Source organism: Pistacia vera, unplaced genomic scaffold (assembly GCF_008641045.1).
Source record: "Pistacia vera cultivar Batoury unplaced genomic scaffold, PisVer_v2 Contig225, whole genome shotgun sequence".
Lineage (NCBI taxonomy): Eukaryota > Viridiplantae > Streptophyta > Magnoliopsida > Sapindales > Anacardiaceae > Pistacia > Pistacia vera.
The window spans coordinates 553,219-575,616 of NW_022196030.1; the positions used below are offsets into that span (position 1 = coordinate 553,219).

Here is a 22,398-nt window from a genome sequence, read left to right on the forward strand (position 1 = left end):
TGTAAGGGCTAAGGATTAATGGTATAGTATTAGCCTTAACAAAATACGAGGTTCAATGTTATAGATTTAATTACAACGACGAATTTAATATCGAAATAAATAACGATGACATGTGTTAAAGATTTTTTTCTTTTCTCCCTATAAGATATTCCTTCCGTTTCCAAATAAATGTCATTCTAAACTTATTATTTCTTTTCAAAATAAATGTCATTTGACCAAAAAGTAGAGTAACCCTTTCTCTTTCTTGTTTTATGGCCCTCGTCTCCTCTTTTTTTCTCTCTTTCTTTGGCCTCTCACTCCTCTCTCTTTCTCTCTCCCCTCGTCTCCTCTCTCTCTCTCTTTCAAACGTCATTTAACTCTTCACATTTCTCTTTAGTTTCAAATTTGGGACATTACTGGTCAAGAGATGTTTAAAGCTGTTACTTCTGCTTACTATAGAGGTGTTGTTGGTGCACTCGTTGTTTATGGCATTACCAGAAGAAATAGCTTTGATAGCATTTATGATTTAACACTGGCTTGCCTTTGTTCATTTGTGATGTTTTTCCAACTCATACTCGTATTAACTTCCTCAGTTATGTCATCAACTTCATCCATAGCTTCTAATGTTGGAGATTTCTCTAAGCATATATCTTCTGTATGACATTGTCCAAAAAATTTCCCACCACTGAGAGGGAAGAGTAAATAAAAGATAAAGAGTAGGAGAGAGAATTTGTTTACATTAAAAAAATTAGTATATTAAAAAGTGTACAATTTGTTAAAATGACAAATTTTGAAAGGGAGGGAGTAATATTTGTACAAACTATTACTAGTAAAAATTTAATAATATTTACACAAAATTTAACATAAAAAAACAAGAAAATATACAACATAATTTTCTTTGTGGAAAGAAGAAAAAAGAAACAGATTGTACGATTTCATGTTAAATAAGCCAATAATAATATTACCGACTTGTTAGAAAGTGACAAGCAAGCATGTTTAAGACTGTATTACAAGCTGGAGTAGAGAAAGAGTTGGATGATTCTGAAGCAATTATATAATTTAACTTTCACCATCTTCAATCCAAAACATTCAAATAACTGGCTGCAATTCCAGTCACTTATATGAAGATGGCCATATAGCTACATCTACTAAACTAAATTCCCCAGGCAGTATCAATATCAATACCAGTATCAGCATTTCATTCAAACATGAACGTGTACAAGCAGGCTTTTTTTGTTTTTTCGCCTTTTGTTTTCCTCTACGAAAACTACAGTCTCAAATTAAATATGCCATGGATGGAATCATTCTGTGTCACCTTGTGCGTGACTTAACATTAGCTGTGCCCAGAATGGAAACCTCGGTACTGCAAACGGCACACCTGCATTCACAGAGCTGTAATTAGCACACACACATGAAATACCACTATCTTCAACCAAAACATTGTTATACCATTTTCAACTCTATACAAACTACACAAGCAATTATGTACATGAGAAATCAGTTCGAGCATTGAGCTAATGAAAACTCTAAAATACTCAAATAAAATAATTATAAAGATGACAAAATGTATACAGACTAAGTGCCTAACCAAGAAACATTCATATAATAATCTATTATCAAAAGTCTGAAAGTTTAATGGCATGTTTACATATTTGTATCAACTTAAACATTATTTAGAAGCATATTTGCCAGTTGAGAGAATAAATGACAATTTTTCCATTCAATCATGTGGAATAATCAAACGTCACCTTCCAAGGAATCCAAGCAATTTTCTTTGTTAAGCTACTCGTGCAAAAATACAAGTGAAATTAAAAATATGGCAGTCAGCTGGATGATCATGTTACCTACAAGCTCTGTTATTCCTGGGAATACAAATGACGCAATGATGATAAAGTATGCACACAATTGATTGCAGTGTACCAACCGCAAAAAAGCAGTGAAAATCTAAATGGAACTCAAATTAACCAAATCCATACGAACCTCTAAAATGGAGAAGTAAGTGAAGCTGAAAGTGATTATATGGAATATAGATCCAAATCTAACAAGAAAATCGTTATAACTCACTTTCACCCAATGTCTAACAAATATCACTTGTATATATATATATCACCATGGACAACCTGGCTATCAAAAAATAGGTAGATCCCAGGTTCACAGATTATGAACAGAACAATTCTCTACAAACATCGAAACAACCAACATATAGTAAAGACACTCAGACAACTCAAATTTCAAAAATCCATTCGAATCCCAAAACAGAACAATTTGAAGTTTGATAATTTGGTGTGACCTCAAATTGTAAGTGAGCACTGGAAATTGGTAGAACCTCAAAAACAGAGGCTCATTTCTAAATTATGTTTCGATAAATGGGAAAAAGACATGAATTATCATCATGTTACTTAAGATAGCAGTGCCCAAACAATGACAATGCCACAAATTAAGCATAATCTGAGCCAAATCCAAATATCATTTGTGGTTACACATTTAGATCAATACTAGATGAACCTTCAAAGATCCATATTAAAGAGTAGTACATACCCCACCCTCCAAAATCTTAATTTTTATGCCATGATAGTGATAGATATGAGAAAAAATTTAAGCAGCCATGAATTGAATCCAGAAAATTTAAGCAGGAAAAATTGCTATAACAAAAACAGCCATGAATCACAGCAAAAGCATGGGTTTGTTGAGGTCAACTCCATTGGGACAGCAAAGAATTAAGTTCAAGAACAATATATCTCCTAAGTGAACTCACAGAGAACATTAAAGTTGCAATAAGATTAGCATTAGACAACATTAAAGTACCAAGGAAACTCAAAATGTGCATAACTGTACCTGTTATTTTCACCAATTGTTTATGCACTCAGAATGGTATGAATGCTTGCAAGAAGCAGTGTTAAAGTCTCATCAGCCTCATAGTCCAGGCGACAAATGACACATCTGGACAGACACAAAATTAACCATCACACGACTGTTAGTTAAACAATAGATTTAATTTTTTAGCACCCACGAATCATGCTCCATTCTGACTGCCTCCCGTCTTATATTTATTGTTGGCAATGAGGCAGTGTATCAGTTGAAAGACCTCTGCTTCTGTTCCAACCACTTCACCCAGTGCAAGCAGCTCCTGAGATAATTAATTTATACAATGAGAAGTGCAATCCGAATGAAGCTTCACAGAAAGTAGTAGGATCAAAAACAAGCTAACCTCGTACGAAAGTTCATCTGGATCACTTCCTCCCATGCATCCTGCAAATGCAAAGTATGTGATGCATGCATACAAAACAAGATTAAAACGATAAGAAAGCTGAAAGATAAAAAGAAGTAAAATACTTTCAAACTGGAACACGTGGAACTAACAATAGCGTTTTAAGACCCCCTTCCCCCCAACTAAAAAAGAAAAATAAATCTGTTGATTCCATCCTGCTAGTATAAATGGTAAATTCTCTCCAGGAGCACATTATATCCTTCTCAAAGTTGCGATTTGGCAACCTGTTGACAAAGAATGCTTCTACCTAATCTCGCAAAGTACTTATTATTGTCCAGAGCTGGGTATGCAGGGAAACAAGAAAAGTATTATAGGCAAAAATGACAAAGTTATCATAGGATTCATGGCCCAAATAAAATGCCAAAATGAGCAGAACTAAAGTCTTGAAAACTAGATGACCATGGTCCACGAAGATGGGCAAGCAGATAATGTATGCAATAATTCTATTTTAATGCACTAAAAAGGACTGCTATTAGAGCACAAAACAAGCCATCTGAAATTGAATTTTTGGAGGACGATAGTTCCTCTTAAAGTATTTTTTATATCAGGATCAGTGGAAACTCAACTATGCCAAGATTGGTGCTTCACTCAGTGATACTGCCTTACTTGACCATGAAAAGCATGAGTTTGAATCTCAGCAAGCAAAATATGGACCCTCCTTATAAACTCTCTTCATAATTTCATATGGAAACCATTTTTCACCAATTCCACAATTAGATCAAAACCTTCTTCAAATTTAACATATCAAACCTACTATCAATTGTGCCCAAAGTCACTGGATTAATAAATTAATGACTTTTCTTCAATAGAAAATTTTTTAAAACTCTAATAGCAAGTACCATATGGAGAACAGCTCCTAATAGTTTCAAATTACATAAATGGTTAGTATTTAAGCATTTAAATTATGTAAAAGCTAAACATGGGCTTGTAGAAATGACGGGACACACAAAAACTTATTATTAGGACCATCAATTTTTACAATGCGAAATGTGATTTGACAATTTTTTTCTTTTTCATTTTAGTAAGGCAGCAAAAAGAAGGAGATGCCAGGTGAACCTTAGATAAAGTTGTTATAAACTTGCTTTTACAGGACAAACATAGTTAGTATAAAGTTCATTCCAGCACAGAAAATAATAATAATGAGGTGTGGATAGCTAATGAACGTCTCACTTCTAGATTATCAAAATCAAATTACCAACACCAATAAGGTAATAACTCCAAAGGTGCATACAAGATCAAGGAATATTGCCTAAAAGAAAGGGTAATGGAGCTAAATCATCCAAAGGACCAAATAAGTCTTATCAGCAGATAAAACTGCTGAAATCAAGAGAGAAAGACCCAGTATGATTCCTCGAAAAAGGCAAAAGTTCCATGACGAGCAATCTTGCATTAACTGCAGATATGAGCTAGAGAAAAAACACAATCCTTATCAAGTTTATTACTCTATAACAAGATATTGACCAAAAAACTTAGCAGGATGTCAGGAAGAGAATGATTAATAAACATATTCTTAGTGTCAATCACACATTTATCAAGAAACTGCTAAATCCAAAAACTGTTGCTCCAAAGCATCTCCAAGAGTACCTGCTTAAGTCTAACTGCTTACTGAGCTAAATTGGAAATTGGAACTTATCTTCCACACAGTTTATATAGATCTATTGTAAGATCATTCATTTCCTCAGCAAAAGTAGGATTCTTCAACATCAAAAAAATGGATGTAAAATGACTTTTACGTGAAAAAGAAAATGAAAAAATTATTTCAAGCAATGTTTCAGTAAACAGCCAAAGCCTAAGAGAAGAGTGGCTTATTTCAAGCAACAAAACTTTTAGCACGCACATCACCATTACTCCAATTATTAATAAAAGTAGTTTTCAAAGCTGTAAGTTCAGTTCACTGGTTTCAAAAAACTTCAATCATCTTAATCAACTACAACACCCTATGATTTGATAAAAGGTTAAAACAGGTCCTCAAGGCATGTGAGCAAAAGAAGACCCCATAAACACACACACATTGAGTCACAAGCGCATGAACAAAAAGCAATGTCTAGATTAATAACAATCAATTAGCAAGATGATATCTTTTAAGTATAAGATTCTCACCGAAGGAGGGGAAGGGGAAGAGAGAGCTGTATGAGGAGACAGAGAAATCAGTACCTGAGAGTTACCACCATGATCCTCTGGGTCCTCAATTTCTCCTGCAATGAATAGACAATTCAAACTCTGGCAATTGGATAACCGCAAAAGCAGTGAAATGAATATTAATGGATAATAATTGTTAAGCCCACATACGATCATTTATTCCAGCGAGGGCTAACAATCGAGCAGTCATTTCTCTTTCTTCAGCATCCTGAAGTGCTCTTGCGTATGCCTCATCACTTGAAAAAACATCAGAATCATATTCGACACTAGGGTTGTTATCCTCCTCCGCATCTTCATCATGATCATGCACATCAAATGCATCTTCATCATCATCATCCTCATCATCTTCAACATCAGTGCCATCAAACTCCTCATTCTCATTTCCCTCTTCATCAGTCTCATCATCTGGCCCACCAAAATCATCATCTTCATCGTGCAAATAGCTTCCAGCTTCCCAGCTTCCATAATCACTCCCATCATTATTCATCCTCAACATCATATATGCCCTCTCCTACTCACACAATCAATCAACCAATCGATCAAGCAATCAAAACAATCGTCAATGAGATAAATCATAAATTGCCAGAATTAAATAGAGGACCTGTTCTTGAAGGGTTCGGGCAAGAGCCAGGTCAGCATCGACCTGACTGAGATTAGTGAAAGGAGTTCTTGCTCTCGATGGCGTCTGTTGTTGATCTTGGTTCAAGTTGGACCCCGTGTTCGGTTCTTCTGCAACTACTTGTTCAGTCAAGTCATTGTTATTGTTAGGGTTCTCTTCCTGCTCTCCTTCGAGGTCGTTGACGCTTCCATTGTTGGCTGTTTTGGCCTTGTTGTCCATCAATTTTCAAGATTTCGATTCAAAAAAACAAAATTACTTATTCCGTGAGGCTGTTTATTAAATTGGTTTTCAGAGGGTTCGATCGAATCAGGAATTTGTCGAGAATCTTATTAGGTATATGATAGGCACCGAATGATTGGAGAGATAGAGAAATACTAAATACGAATACGTGTTATGCTGTATTTGAAAATCGGGGGAGAAACGAAATGAAAAGCTAGTGGCTGGTTCTTGGGCCGGCCCGGTCTAGTTCGGTAGAAGTTGGACGTATCCAATTGTTTATGGACCGTCTAATTAAGTGGACCACCTGCCCACTGAAATTGCCGAAGAGAGTTTGAATCATGTTACGAAGGAAGCGGTGGTTCATGAAATTGGCACCCCCTACAGTTTTGGAAATTGTAAAGAGATGGTAAGTTTGGGATTTTTTAATCAATTTCTCCCTAACATTTCAAGAAATTACTAGGAAAAACCTTACCAACATTTCAAGAAATTACTAGGAAAAACCTTACCAACATGTTTCTTTAGTAGACCGTTAAAGGTAAAAAAAATCCATTTTACCTTAATTAAAATATATTAGTGAAGTAATTAAGAAAAATTAATAATTTGAAATGATCAATGGTTAAAATATCAAAACATAAATTATAACAAGTATTTCATTTTATTTTGAAATTTACCATTTGTATGTTACAAAAGTTCTCTTGAAAGGTGTTATACTCAATATGAAAGTGCAAGCGTCATTGTATTAAAAAAGTTCACTGCATGTCAAAAAAGTTTCCGTAAAAACCCTTTTTAGCATCTTTTAGTTATCGGTTATGATGCAACATGATTTTATCTAAGTAAACTGTTTCTTAGACTCAATACAAAAATGTAATCATCATCATATTTGCGGATATGATTATACATATGTTGAAAAAATTCCCCTAAAAAACTTTTGTATTGTTTTCGAGTTGCCGATTGTGACCAAACTTGCTTTTATTCAAGTAAACCGTGTCTTATACTCAATATGAAAGTGCAAGCATCATCGTTTTTAGGAAATTCAAAATATATATTTGACAAAAGTTCTCATAAAAAGCTTTTGTAGTGTGTTCGAGTTGCCGATTTTGACACAACTTGGTTTTATGCTAGTAAACCATGTCTTACACTCACTACGAAAGTCCAAGTGTCATCATATTAATGAAATTCACTATATGTATGTTGTGAAAACTCATATAAAAGGCTTTTGTAGTGTGTTCAAGTTTTCCATTGTGACAAATTTCAATTTTATGCAAGTTAACCGTGTCTTGAACTCAGAATGAATGTGCAAGTGTCATTGTACTTGTAAAATTCACTGTTCATATGTCACAAAAGTTCTCGTGAAGGCATTAGTAGCATTTTTGGGTTGTCAATTGTGACGCAACTCGATTTTAGTCAAGTAAACCATGTCTTACCCTTAATACGAAAGTACAAGCGTCATTGTGTTTGAGAAATTTACTATATATGTTTTGCATAAGTTCTTGTAAAAAGATTTCATTGTGTGTTCGAGGTACCGATTGTGACACAACTCAATTTTATTCAAGTAAATCATGTCTTACACCCAATACAAACAAGCATCATTGTATGTAGAAAATTCACTATATGTCAAAAAAGGTTTTTTCAAAGGCTTTCGTAGTGTTTTTGTATTGTTGAGTGTATGGCAACTCAATTTTATGCCTCACATATATGTCGAAAAAGTTCTTGTCAAAGGCTTTCATAACTTTTTTGAGTTATCGACTATGAGACAACTCGATTTTATGTAATTAAAGTATGTCTTACACTCAATACAAAAGTGCAAGCCTCATCATGTTTGCGAAATTCACCACATATAGCTTTCAAATGTTCTCATAAAACGTTTTTGTAGTGTTCGAGTTGTCTATTTTGACTCAACTCGATTTTTTGCTATTAACCAATGTTGTACACTCAATACCGAAAGTGCAATTGTCATTTTATTTACATATGTTTTGAAAACTTTCGTAAAAGGTTTTTGTAGTCTGTTCGAATTTCCAATTGTAGCACAACTTGATTTTATCTAAATAAATTGTGTCTTGAACTCAAAACCAATGCACAAGTATCATTGTATTTGCGAAATTTATTGCTTATGTGTCAAAAAAGTTCTCTTAAAAGTCAGTAGAAGCTTTTTCAAGTTGCCAATTGTGACGCAATTTCATTTGTTGCAAGTAAACCACATCTCACTCTCATTAAAAAAATGCAAGCTACGTCATCATGTTTACAAAATTTACCATATATATTTCACAAAAGTTCTTGTAAAAGACTATAGTTGTGTGTTTGAGTTGCTAATTACGGTGCAACTTGATTTTATGCAAGTAAACCATGTCTTAAACTCAATACATAAGTACAAGTGTCATTGTATCTAGGAATATCACTATACATGTCGAAAAAGTTCTTGTCAAAGGCTTCTATAGTGTTTTCGTGTTGCTAATTGTGATGCAACCTCATTGTACGGTAGTAAACCATGTTATATGATTAATATAATAGGGCTAGAATCATTGTGTCTACGAAATTTACTATATATATTTTACAAAAGTTTTTGTAAAAGGTTTTCGTAGTGTGTTCAAGTTGCTGATTGGGACATTGCTCGATTTCATGCAAGTAAACCATGTCTTACGTTCAATATGAAAGAACAAGCATTATCGTATTTAAGAAATTCACTATATATGCCAAAAAAGTTCTTGTCAAAGGCTTTTATAGTGTTTTCGATGTTTCGATTATGAGGCAACTCAACTCTATGCAAGTAAACCATGTCTTACACTCAATACAACATTGCAAGTGTTATTGTATTTAAGAGATTAACTGTATATGTCGAAAATGTTTTTGTAAAGGGCTTTGTAGCGTTTTCATCTCAGAGATTGTGACATAATTGGATTTTATATGAGCAACCATGTCTTACAGTTAATACAAAAGTACAAGTGTCATCGTGTTTATAAAATTCACTATGTATGTCAAAAAAGCTCTTGTCAAAGGCTTTCCTAGTATTTTCGTTTTGTTGATTATGAGGCAACTCGATTTAACACAGCGCATATATTCGCACAAGTTCTCGTCAAAGGAATTCTTAGCGTGTTCGAGTTGCCAATTGTGATGCAACTCGATTTTATGCAAGTAAACCATGTCTTACATTCAATACAAAAGTGCAAGTGTTATCATACCATACTTATACATACATGCATACATACCTATGCATAGCTATACATAGGACTGTTTAATGAACCGAGCAGCTCGTGAGCCGGCTTGGCTTGGCTCGTTAATGGCTCAACTCGGCTGAATTCGAGCTAGCTTAGCTCAGTTCGTGAGAGGATATGAGCCGAATTAGAGCCTAACTTGCCTCGGTTTGTTAGGCTCGCGAGTCGAATCAGGTGAACTAAACACAAAACTTTAGTTCACTTCACTTAATTGAGTCAAATTGATTTGGTAATTTACACATTTTATTTTGTTGTTATATATATATATATATTGATGTTTGGGGATGTAATTTGATGTATATTTATGTGATGTATATTTATGTAACTCCCATTTTATTTTGATGAAAACTTAATTAAGTCAAGTGAACTAAACAAAAAACTTTAGTTCACTTCGCTTAATTTGTCGTACATACTTAATAGAAGTGGTATGTTAAATAGTAAATGGTTAACAACAGTAGCATTTTCTTTTGATGTTTATTTTTAAAGAGGTTTAGTTGTTGTGTAATGTATCAGGATAGGAAATGGGTTGAATTGCATGAAATCTGCTCTTAATTTAAAAAAAAAAAAAAATTGCATTTTTTTTACTGGCCTGTGAGTCGACTTGAACTCGACTCGTTAAGCCGGCTCAAGAGCCCGACTCAAAATCCATGCCTCCCTTCGCGAACCGAGCTAAGCCAAGAAATCCGCAGCTCGGCTCGAACTCATTTCCTCCTCCCCTTTCACAAGCCGAGCTCGTCAAGCCTAAAACTCGGCTCGGCTTAGCTCGAAACAACCCTACCTATACATAATACATACCTATTATGTATAGGTATACATGTATGTATGTATACATATACATACATACATACATTTATAGGTATACTTATAATCTTACGTATGTATGTATGTATGTATGTATGTATGTATGTATGTATGTATGGGTATACATACATACATGTATACGTATGTATATACATATATGCCTATACATATTTCATCTATGTATACCTATATCTATGTATAATTATATCTATGTATACCTATTTACATAGAGGTATGCATAGATGTATGTATATGTATATCTCTATGTAAAAAGGTATACATAAGTATATATAGATATAAGTGAAATATGTATAGGTATACAAACCAATGTATACATAAATATACATATTTAGTATAGGTATACATAGGTATACATAGGTATACATACATATACATATGTATGTATAACATCCATGATACCCATGTATAGTATACATACCTAAATATATTTCATCTATGTATACTTATATACCTACTTAGGTATACATAGAAGAAAAAGATTCTGATATGAAAGCAATTACGCCAAAGAGTTGAAAGTTTGTTGGGTGAGAAATATTAAGCTTATTGTAAGTAGTAAAAGAGATAATAAATAAGTATTGTGACTGTAAAAGAAAAAAGAGTACAAATTTGCAAGATGACTTTTGGATATAGGAGGAGGATTCATTTGTTAAAAAGTCACAGGCATAGAAATGTAGAATCTTAAGAACTCATTGGAATGTGCCAAGAAAATGAAGTTTTGCTCCCTGCAAATGCAAAGTCGTGCAAATTCTCACCATATTTATATGAATTTAAAAATGAATATCAATCTAATGAAAAAGAAAAGTCAAAAGAGAGAGACTAAAACCTTTGAGTTTCAATAGGATGATGGAGGATTAGGTTAGAGCCTGACATCTTCTTTCGTTTCTTTTTACGATCCTTAATGCACTTCCGTCTAACTCGCCGATTCAGCTAATTGCATAAACAACACAACCAAGTTAACTTGCTAAATAGAATCAAATGGCTTGTATACCTACATATGTATGCATAAATATATATAGGTATTTATATAGATATAAATAGGTATACATAGATATACATAAGTAAAAACAATTATATATATAGATGAAATATGTTTAGGTATGTATAGGTCTACATATGTATACCTAGGATTCCTATCATTGCATGTGTTTTATTATTATTATTACATATTGATTGCTCTCGAGTTTTGTTTGAATTCTCATAATTTTTTTAGAAAATTTCATTGATGTCCTAATTTAATAATAATTTAGAGATGTAATGAAATCACATGTTCTTTTGTTTTAAAACTAAAACACGTTCTAGCTAAGAAAGAAAGTATTACATATTGCATTCTCTAATGAATTAAAAAAACAAAACATATGGTAATCTTTACTATTTAGTGCCTAAACTTGAGGTTTTTTTAATAATTGTCAAATTTAAGTTGATTTATTACACAAAATTCATTCCCTTAAAGCAAATAAGAAGGATAAATATATTCATTTCTATTGTACATAAATAGATACAGAAACTTTGGTTTCAAGCTGACTATGACATTAGCAATTTTACCCACTGAGATAAAACAATTTTCATTTCAAATATGCATGTATTTCTTTTACATTAACAAGAAAATGTGATAGACTGACTGTATAATATAATTAACACTAATACATTTCATCCTACATCGATATGAAGTCAAGTCAACTAATCAGAGAAAGGGTAATTATGATTTAATCATGTCTACTATATGAAATCAAGTCTCCAATTCCTATTTCATCTAATCTCATCCATACACACAACATTCTAGCATCTAAAAACACACAAGCTTCAACCAACACACATTCGTCCAAGACAAAATCAAGCACTCTCAATCTCTTTTAACACCTTAAATCATCCATCTTAATATGCTAACAATCTCCAAAGATTAACCAACCAAGACAACTCACAAATTGGAGCAAGGATTACACACACACAAGCCAAACTGAGAAGAGGAAAATGTGAACCAAAATGCAAAGAACTTACTAGGACAAATGGCCAAGGGACATTCAAGCTTAAAGGAGTCCATTGGCTTGAATTATTCCGCCACCAAGTTTAGGCCAAAATTGGATAAAGGAAATCAAAGAAGAATTGTATTTTCCATAAAATACTATTCATTAAGCTTATATTAATTCACTAACTATTACAAGGTATTACAAATGTTGGAATGACCCTTTACAAGATATTACAAATGGAATTAAGGGTTTAATTCTCATCCACACATTCAAAAACATAAGGCCATAATCATTTAATGCAAAAGTACAACAATTCCCTTAATTTTAGGATCTATGTCCCTAACCTCTACTTAGCTTAGTTAACCTTCATCCATTTGAATCAAATAACATCCATTCATTGGGCTTGGGCCAAATAAACCTTTCCACACTTGATGCCTACGGTATGTGCCAAATAAAAGGGCTTGAGAAATGCCTTGGACCTTTAACACTTTATGGACAAGCTTGTGGACTTCCTTGAGTGATTGGGTCGATTAATGCATACCTTGCAAAGCTTGGGCTTCTTGATTCTTCAATGGAAACTCTTACACAACCAAGGAACCATTTGGGCCTAGAATCTCATCACCCTCCATAGGTTGAGAAGGATTTGTCATCAAATCTAAAAGTTCTTCATCTTCCAAGTAAGAAGGCAAATCTCCAATGTTGAAAGTAACCGAAACATTACCAAATTCAGAGGGCAAATCAATTTTGTATGCATTATCCCTAACTCTTCCAAGAACCTCAAAAGGTCTATCGACTATAGGTGCTAGTTTGCTTTTCCTCTTGAAAGAAAACCTCTCTTTTCTGAAATGAATCCACACAAGGTCTTCCGGTTGGAAATAAGTGGGCTTTCTATGCTTGTTGGCTTTCCTTCTATAAGTTTTATTGGTTTTGGCTATTTGAGCCCTAATTGACTCATGCAGCTTTTTCATAGACTTTGCCTTCTTTTTAGCATCAAGATTCAGTTGGATATCAAGGGGTAAGTCTCTTAATTCTATGGGAATGATAGGGTTAAGAATACATAAAGGACCTCAAATAGTGATTGGTTAATGATAACACTGGAGGACCGATTGTAGGCAAAATCAGGAAATGAGCTAATTTGTTGTCCTATCTCTCAAACTCTTACTCACCAAGGTTCTTAGAATGGTCTCTAAAGTTCTATTAGTGACCTCAGTTTGACCATCAGTTTGGGGGTGATAGAAAGTGCTAAATAAAAGTTTGGTACTTAATTTATTCTATAAAGATCTCCAAAAAAAGGCTAAGGAATTCGGTATCCCTAGTCGACGCAATGCTTCTTGGTACACTATGCAATCTCACAATCTATTTGAAAAACAACTCAACCACATGTGATGCATCATTGGTCTAGTTGCATGCAATAAAATGTGTCATTTTAGAGAATCTATCAACAACAACCATTATGGAATCCTTACCTCTTTGAGTTCTCGGCAAGGCTACAGTGAAGTCCATGCTTATGTCTTTCCGATGTTGATTAGGAATCGACAATGGAGTGTACATCCCTGTTTTGAAATGACTCTTGGCTCTATGACAAACTCCACATCTAGCCACTATGGTTTGCATATCCCCAAGCATCTTCGACCAATAGAAATGCTCCCTAAGAACTTTCACTATTTTGGTAACCCCAAAGTGACCTGCAAGCCCTCTTCCATGCACTTCTCTCACAAGTAACTCTCTAAAACTCTCATAAGGCACACATAACTTATTGCCTTTGAACAAAAATCCATCTTCAACCACATAATCTTTAAAACTGCCCTTAGTACACTTATCCATGATTGCGGCCATTTTTTCATTTTGCTTGTAATGCTTCTTCATCATACTAAACCCAACTATTCTTGCATCCAAAATGGAAAGGATAAAGTACCTTCTTGACAAAGCATCAGCCACCACATTAGTGCTCCATGGCTTCTACTTGGAAACAAATGAGAAAGATTAAAGAAACTTAACCCATTTGGCATGCCTAGAGTTCAACTTATGCTACCCATTGATAAACTTAAGAGCTTGGTGATCCAAATGAAGCGCAAATTGTTTAGGCCTCAAGTAGTGACTCCAATGATCTAATGCCTTAATAATGATATAGAACTCTTTATCATAAGTGTTATATTTCCTCCTAGATTCATTGAGCTTCTCACTAACGTATGCTAATGGCCTCTTGTCTTGAGTAAGGATTGCCCCTATTCTAACTTTACTTACATCACACTCAACTGTAAATACTTTATTGAAATCGGGTAGAGCTAGAATAGGTGCTTCACAAAGCTTCTTCTTGATCACTTCAAATGCCTCACTTGCCTTTTTTGTCCATTTAAAATTTCCCTTCTTTAAACACTTGGTAATGGGTGACATGAAAGTGCTAAAATTGGGCACAAATCTCCTATAAAAAGAAGTTAAACCATGAAAACTCTTTACTTCACTAATGGTTTTAGGTTCGGGCTAGCTCTAAATTGCACCCACCTTTGATTAATAAACCATTATACCCTCACTTGAGACTACATAGCCTAGAAATATAATGCTCTTCACGAAAAACTCACATTTCTCCATCACAACCTTTAATTCCTCAAGACATTAAACACTTGCTTAAGATGGCTAACATGCTCACCCTCACATTGGCTATACACTAGTATCTCATCTAAATAAACCACTACAAATCTGCCCAAGAAAGGTTTTAGTACCTCATTCATCAGCTGCATGAAGGTACTTGGTGCATTGGAGAGGTTGAAAGGCATGACCATCCACTCATAAAGTCTTCCCTTTGTCTTGAAGGTTGTCTTCCATTCATCCCCTTCTCTCATGCTTATTTGGTGATATCCACTCTGAACATCAATCTTTGAGAAGATGTTAGAACTATGTAATTCATCAAGCCTAGGTATGGGATACCTATACTTGATTGTGATATTGTTTATAGCCTTACTATCCACACACATTCTATAACTCCCATATTTCTTCGACACTAATAATGCGAGAACCGAACAAGGGCTCGTGCTATCTCTTACATACCCACGACTAACCAGCTCATCAACTTGCCTTTGTAACTTTTGTCTCCTCCGAATTACATCTATAAGCTAGTTTGTTTAGTAAGGGTGCCCTAGGTAACAAATCAATGTGGTGTTCAATCCTTCTCAATGGTGGTAACCTTGGGGTAGCTCTTCGAGAAAGACATATTGGAATTCATGTAGGAAGGGTTAGACTAAAGGATGAATTTCTCTCTCTTGGGTTTCTTTTCTCTTGGCTATGAGTAGTGCTAGGATGAGTTTTTGGTTATTAAGGGTCTTTTCTACTTGGTTGACATTTAGAAATAGGTTTTTTTGTGGGTTATTGGCTTTGGGTTGTGTAAATGTGGGAAGTGTTTGTTGGGGTGGCAAAGAGGATAAGGTTATGGTTTTCTTGTTGAACCTAAAGGTGTAGGTATTCTTTCTCCCATCATGAACAATCTCCCTATCATATTGTCAATGCCTCTTTAACAACAAATTGCAAGCATCCATGGTTATCACATCACGTACCACCTTATCAACATATTTTTTACCTATGGAAAAAGGAACTACAACTTGTTTGGTGACATTTATGGTGCTTTAATTGCTCAACCATTGCAATTTATAAGGATGGCTACGGTTTTAGGTGGGAAGGTTCAGTTTTTCAATAAGGGTGGTGGAGGCTACATTGTTACAACTTCCACTGTATACTATAACCAAACATACCTTCTCTTTGATGGTGTAATGGGTTTGGAACAATTTTTCCCTTTGTTCTTCGGTGGAATCGATTTGTGCATACAAAACTCTCTTCAAAATCAAGGCATCTCCCGCATTAGCTTCTTCAACAACCTCTTCACAGTAAAGGTAAAGAACTGACATAAAAAAAATAAATGAAAGTGTTCAATCATATCTCTATTGTCACTACCCTTCTATTATGAGGTTAGTGCATATCGTGATCTCAACTTCTTATTTTCTTTTCATATATTGTAATTCTCATAATCATCTTCTATCAATATTAACATATACTACTGCCAAACACAACTAGGTTATGTTTAGAATCTTGTTTCTTTAGTCATTAAAGTTGAGACTTTAGGGCAAAAACGCTTGCGCATTTAACATTTTGTGTAATAGCACCTTTATATTTCTCATTCTGGTTCTTGTTGCCACCGTTCAAGTATGTGTCCAAGGTGCAAGTATGTCTTTATCGAAAATATGTCCAATAAACATGTATACTTTTTTATTGGCCGTCATCATATTCATATTCTACTCTGTGTTTACAACAGCTAATACAAACTTTTCTTAGTCTCAACCCTTGAGTGTTATTGCTTTCATAACAAGGTCTCTTTCTTTAGTTTCTTTTGTGTCCATTATCGTTCCTCGTTGGATTGTGAATACCATTTTCATTTTATGGGCTTCAATGTCTTCTTTTCGGGTGTATCATCATGCTACTTTGATTAAAGAGACCTATAATTGGCTTCTCCAAGAGATTAAAGAGACTTGGCTCGACAAGACAATCTATAAGAAGATAAGCAGCTTGTAGAGAGGCTAAAAAATGTCATATTAAGTGTACAGGGAAGCCATATATCCACGACATTTATAGAGAAACATAAATAAGAATCCAATGATATATATAAATATACATAATATACATACCTATATTACCTATGTACATAGGCATATGTATAGGTATACATAATATACCTAGGTATTATAGATATGAATACATATGTATGTATACCTATACATATTTTATTTATATATACATTTCATCTATGTATACCTATGTATACATATGTATGTATACCTATACATATTTTATTTATATATACATTTCATCTATGTATACCTATGTATACATATGTATATTGTATACCTATGTTTACCTACACAGATACTTATGTATATTACATACCATAGGTATACATATGTATACATAGATAAAATATGTGTAAGTACGTATAGATATACATAGGTATACATAAGTATAAATATGTATACTATATATATATACATACCTATGTACATAGGTATACATAAGTGTAAATATGTATATATAGGTATACATATATATGCCTTATGTACATAGGTATACATATGTAGGTATACATATATATACATATTCATATTTCTTTTTTGTATACATAGATATGTATACATGTATACAAATATGTATATACCTATCTAAACATACCTTTACATAGGTATGTATACCTATGTATATATCATACCTATGTAGATGAAATATGCCTATGTATAGGTATACATAAGTATACCTATGTGTACCTATTTATAGGTATACATACATACATACATACATACATACATATATACATGTACACATATGTATATACATAGATACCTATACATATTTCATCTATGTATACCTATATATACATAGTATACACTACAACAAAATTGGCTTATGATAACATGCAAAAAGTGTTACCTTAAATAAACGATAGTGTTTATAAGCACGATGTTATAACCCATGTTACTAAAAAATAGACATTAATAACACTTTTTGCATGTTATTAATCATTTCAGTAACTGTAATAAAATGTTGTTGTTAAGTATATTATAGCAATTATTCATAGTTACAAATGATTTTAGGTAACACTGCATAAACGTTATAAATAAGTTTTTTGTAACATTTTTAACCTGTTATAGTTTAGTTTTTTGTAACATTTTCAAAATGTTATAGATAACAAATCTATAACATTTTTACAATGTTGTAGATTGGTTTTTCTTAACATTGTTAAAATGCTATAAAAGAGTTCTTAATAACATGTTAAAAGTGCTACCAAAGTTTTAAAAAGTGTTGTAGATAGGTATTATTGCATTTTGTAAATGTTACAAAATTATTTTCCATAACATTTTGAAAGTGCTATCAATGTATCTATTATAGCATATATAAAAACTGTTATAGTTGTTACTTTAATAATACAAATTACAAACAATGATACACTAATTTTTCAAAGAACATTTCATTGATGGTGAACCTCCATATACAAAAAGTTTGCATAAATATTTACTGTTGGTATGTTGGTATTTTGTACACTTCTCAATTTATACATAAAATGTATGTCAAGAAAGGAAATACCATCATATGTAATAAAAGCCTAATTGCATAGAATTAGGGTGATTAATTGTAACATTGATTAGGAAATCAAGCCTCAATAGTAGTGTACTAGAATCTAGGCGTAACTTCAACATTCTATATTCCATCATTAATATGGGTTTTGAAATCACCCACCAACATGGATTCCCTGCCCCAAAGAGCACTAGTATCTTCTTCATTTGTCCATTGTAGTGTAATGTCGATTTGGTGATCCTCTTCCATTGGACTCACTCGAAGAAAAAGATTAGTAGCTTCATTACAGGTCACAACAGAAATTTTAGTATTGTCTTCTAACAAAACATTGTTATATTATAGAGTATTGATTGTTGGTTAGGTGGGAAACCTACTTGAGTTTCAATTTCTTGTTTCAAGGCAAAAATAGTTGTAGTGGGCAACATGTTGACAATAATAGTCACTTGCCCACCATAGATAAATAGTTTTTTGGGAGTAGCCACGGTGAAATAATAGGTGTGAAGATTATTCAAGATTTGCAAAATAAACTCTAGGGATCGACAAAGAGAAAGATTTGTAAAATATGAACAATAAAAAGAATGAGAAATTTATATTTTCATTCAATCTGGAAAGTTGTTTATATACAATAGAGAGAGTAATCCAAGTGAAAGAGAAAAAGAATTGATCTTAACCATCAAAACCAATTGGAAACAAACATAGTTTTAGCTCAAACTAACCATTTGATCTGCTGCACCTTTGTACCTCTGTTTTAAAACCCGGACTGGTCCGACTGGTTAGACCAGGACCCGACCTAACTCCGATCCGAGTTAACATAAAAACCAAAAATAACATAAACTCGCTTTGGACCAGTAATAGACCAGCAGAATAGTAAAAACCATCAGTCTGATCGGTTTGGAGATTAAAATGGTTCACTGTTTTGGGGTTAATCTGATCCCTAATTCCTAAACCAGATTTGCAGCATCGTCTTATTCTCTATTTCATTGAGCCAGCAAGCATTCTTCATTTCATTTCAATACCATTTTCATCTCCAAAGACCAAATTGCATCTTCCATTTTCATCTTCTATTTTTCTTCACTTACTCTAAAACCTGCCATGTAAAGAAGAAGAAGTAAGGGGAGGGGAAGGAAGAAGAAAGAGGAGAGGAGATGAAGAAGAATAGAGGAAGGAAGAAGATTAGAAGAAAGAGGAGGAGACGAAGAAGAATAAAGGAAGGAAGAAGATTAGAAGAAAGAAAAGAGGAGACGAAGAGAAAGAGGAAGGAAGAAGAAAGAGAAAAGAGAAAAAAGTTACTGGAAAAAGGGGAAAGGGATAGAAGAAAGAAGAAAGTGATTGGGAGAAAGAGAAAAAATGAGAAAGATGAAAGTGATGAGGAGAGAGAAAAGAAAAGAAAGACAAAAGTGATGGAGAGAGAGCAAAAAATAATTAATAATAAAAGTTGCAAGTTATTTCAAATATACAGAGACTCATGTGTAAATTTTAAAAGTAAATTTGCGGGTTTTTAAACTTATAAGGACTGAAAAATTATTCAAAGATCTGTCTGTTGTATACCGGTCAGACCGACCGGTTGAACCGGTCAATCCAGGAACCGACCCCTTGACCGAGTCAAGGAACGATCCGATTTTTAAAACAATGTTTTGTACTTGCTTACAGTAGGAGAGGCGCCACTACAACAAATTTTTAATTTAGGGTCAAATTCAATTTCGTCCTAGAATGGTCATTTTAGGGGACAAAATTGTAATTTCATCAAAAAATGCTTAGCACTCAATTTACAACCAACACCAACAATTGATTTCATCAGCCATATGGAGGGAAGGATGAAATAATATAGAGGGAAATCATCCTGGGACGAAATTTATTGTTTTTGGACGAAAAATTTTGTAGCTAAAAAACTTTTTTGTTCTGGGACGAAATATTTTGTATTTAATTGTACAAAATTTGGAAAACTTATTTATGATGATATATGATTTTGTTCTCGATTGTAAAAAAAAATACATTTTAGGGACGAAATTTAGAAAACTTATTAGGGAGGAAATATTATTGGTTCTAGGTAAATGTAAAAACACCTAATTCATTTTCTATTTCATTTGAAACAAAACCCAAACTTTCTTTCCAGTTTTCAAGCCCTAAAACCCATTTTCTTTCTGGTTTTCTCATTCATTTCAATCATGATCGAGTTTATTCCCATTTTTCTCTCTTTCCTTTTGTGATTTCTTCATCTCATCTCGTCAGATCTTCATTTCATGATGGTAGCTGTTCGTTTCACCTCGGCAACACCGTGTTTCACTTCGGCAACACCTACGTTTCATCTTCAATAGAACCTTTAGTTGCTATCCAAGGTATAGTTCTTCAATTCATCCTTGTTTCCATCTAATAGTTGATTTTGTTTCTCTGGCTTGTGTGTGAGAGCTGGGCTAGCAGGCCTGAGTTGGATTGAGAGCTGTTTGAGTTTGAGAGCTGTTGTGAGTTTGATTGAGAGTTGGTTTGAGTTTGAGAGCTACCGTGAGTTTGATCAAGAGTTGTTTGAGTTTAAGAGCTGTCTTGAGTTTGATTGAGAGCTAGTTTGAGTTTGAGAGATGTCGTGAGTTTGATCGAGAGTTGGTTTGAGTTTGAGAGATGTCGTGAGTTTGATTGAGAGCTAGTTTGAGTTTGAGAGCTACCGTGACCTTGATCGAGAGCTGGTTTGAGTTTGAGAGCTGGCGTGATGGTTGATTGAGAGCTGGTTTGAGTTTCAAAGATAGAGTGAGTTTGATTAAGAGGTGGTTTGAGTTTGAGAGCTAGCGTGAGTTTGATTAAGAGCTATTGTGATGGTTGATTGAGAGTTGGTTTGCATTAACGATTGTTTTACTGAATGAAAATGACATCACATCAAAATGATGCTATTATGTTTCTTTTGGAAATGATTTATGACATGGAAATAGAAACTCTCAGTTACAGTTTCAACAAATAGATTTTATTTGTTATAAATATAAAATTTATTATTGGTTTGATTGTTTTATGATAAGAATTTTTGAAATCTGTTTAACATTTGTGTGTGATAGCAATTTTTGAAATGGCGTGAGTTTATTGTTTTATGGTGGTAGTTCTTGTGAGTTACTAAATACACCCAACCCAATATATTTACTAAATACACTTAATACAAAAAAAAAAAAAAAACACTAAATACACCTAACCTAACCCAATAGGATTTGAAGTTTTCAGTGAGCTCACAAACAAATAATATTATCTATGCATTGAATGAAATAATTTGATCATTGAAAATTGACATATATTACATACATTAATTATAGCAATTGTAATTCCATAGTGATCTTCGATGACGATTTGACCTCCATTTCACATACCCGACCTTTTCAGTTCTGTCCGACAACTTTTTAGCTCCCACGACCTATTTTGCGGCCTGTCCACCTTTTGTAGTCTTTGGTTAGGTGAGTTCTTAATCTTTATTTTCCATACTTGTTCGTTTCTAAATTTAGTTGATGTGATTATTTTGGTAAGTGGTTATATTTTTGTCACCTTATAGTTATTAAATCATAGATATGACTTGGATGAAGGAAAAAAAAATTGTCAAAAAGATATGTGGAAGGAGTAAGATCTTTTTTTTTTTAATTTGTGGAGAACAACTTAGGTGGGGAATGTGATATTAGATGTCTATGTACAAATTGTCTGAATTTGTACATCCAAAGGAAAACGTTGTTTGCGATCACCTGCTTATTCGAGGGATAGATACCAACTACACTAGATGGATCTATCATGGCAAGCACTCTAATTTTGATATTGGTTCTCCTTCTCATCCTAGTGGTTGTGATGATGAGGACTATCATGGAGCACCTAATAATGAGGGAGAGGATGATGGGATCCAGGAGATGTTAAATGACTTTGAGAATTTAAGAGATCATTGTATGTGAAGTGGTCCTCGTGGCAATGTTTCTAGTGAGACAGCAAGGCATTCATATATGAGTTTTGAAAAGCTGTTAAAAGGAAGCTCAACAAGAGTTGTATCCGGGTTGTTCAAATTTCACAACATTGTCATTCGTAGTAAAATTGCTTCATTTGAAGGTGTATAACAAATGG

The 22,398-nt window shown here is 33.6% G+C and overlaps 1 pseudogene; it reads right to left on the reverse strand.

Moving 5' to 3' along the window:
* Positions 1-2,992: 2,992 nt before the first annotated feature.
* Positions 2,993-6,407, reverse strand: LOC116130756 (annotated as a pseudogene).
* Positions 6,408-22,398: the final 15,991 nt, after the last annotated feature.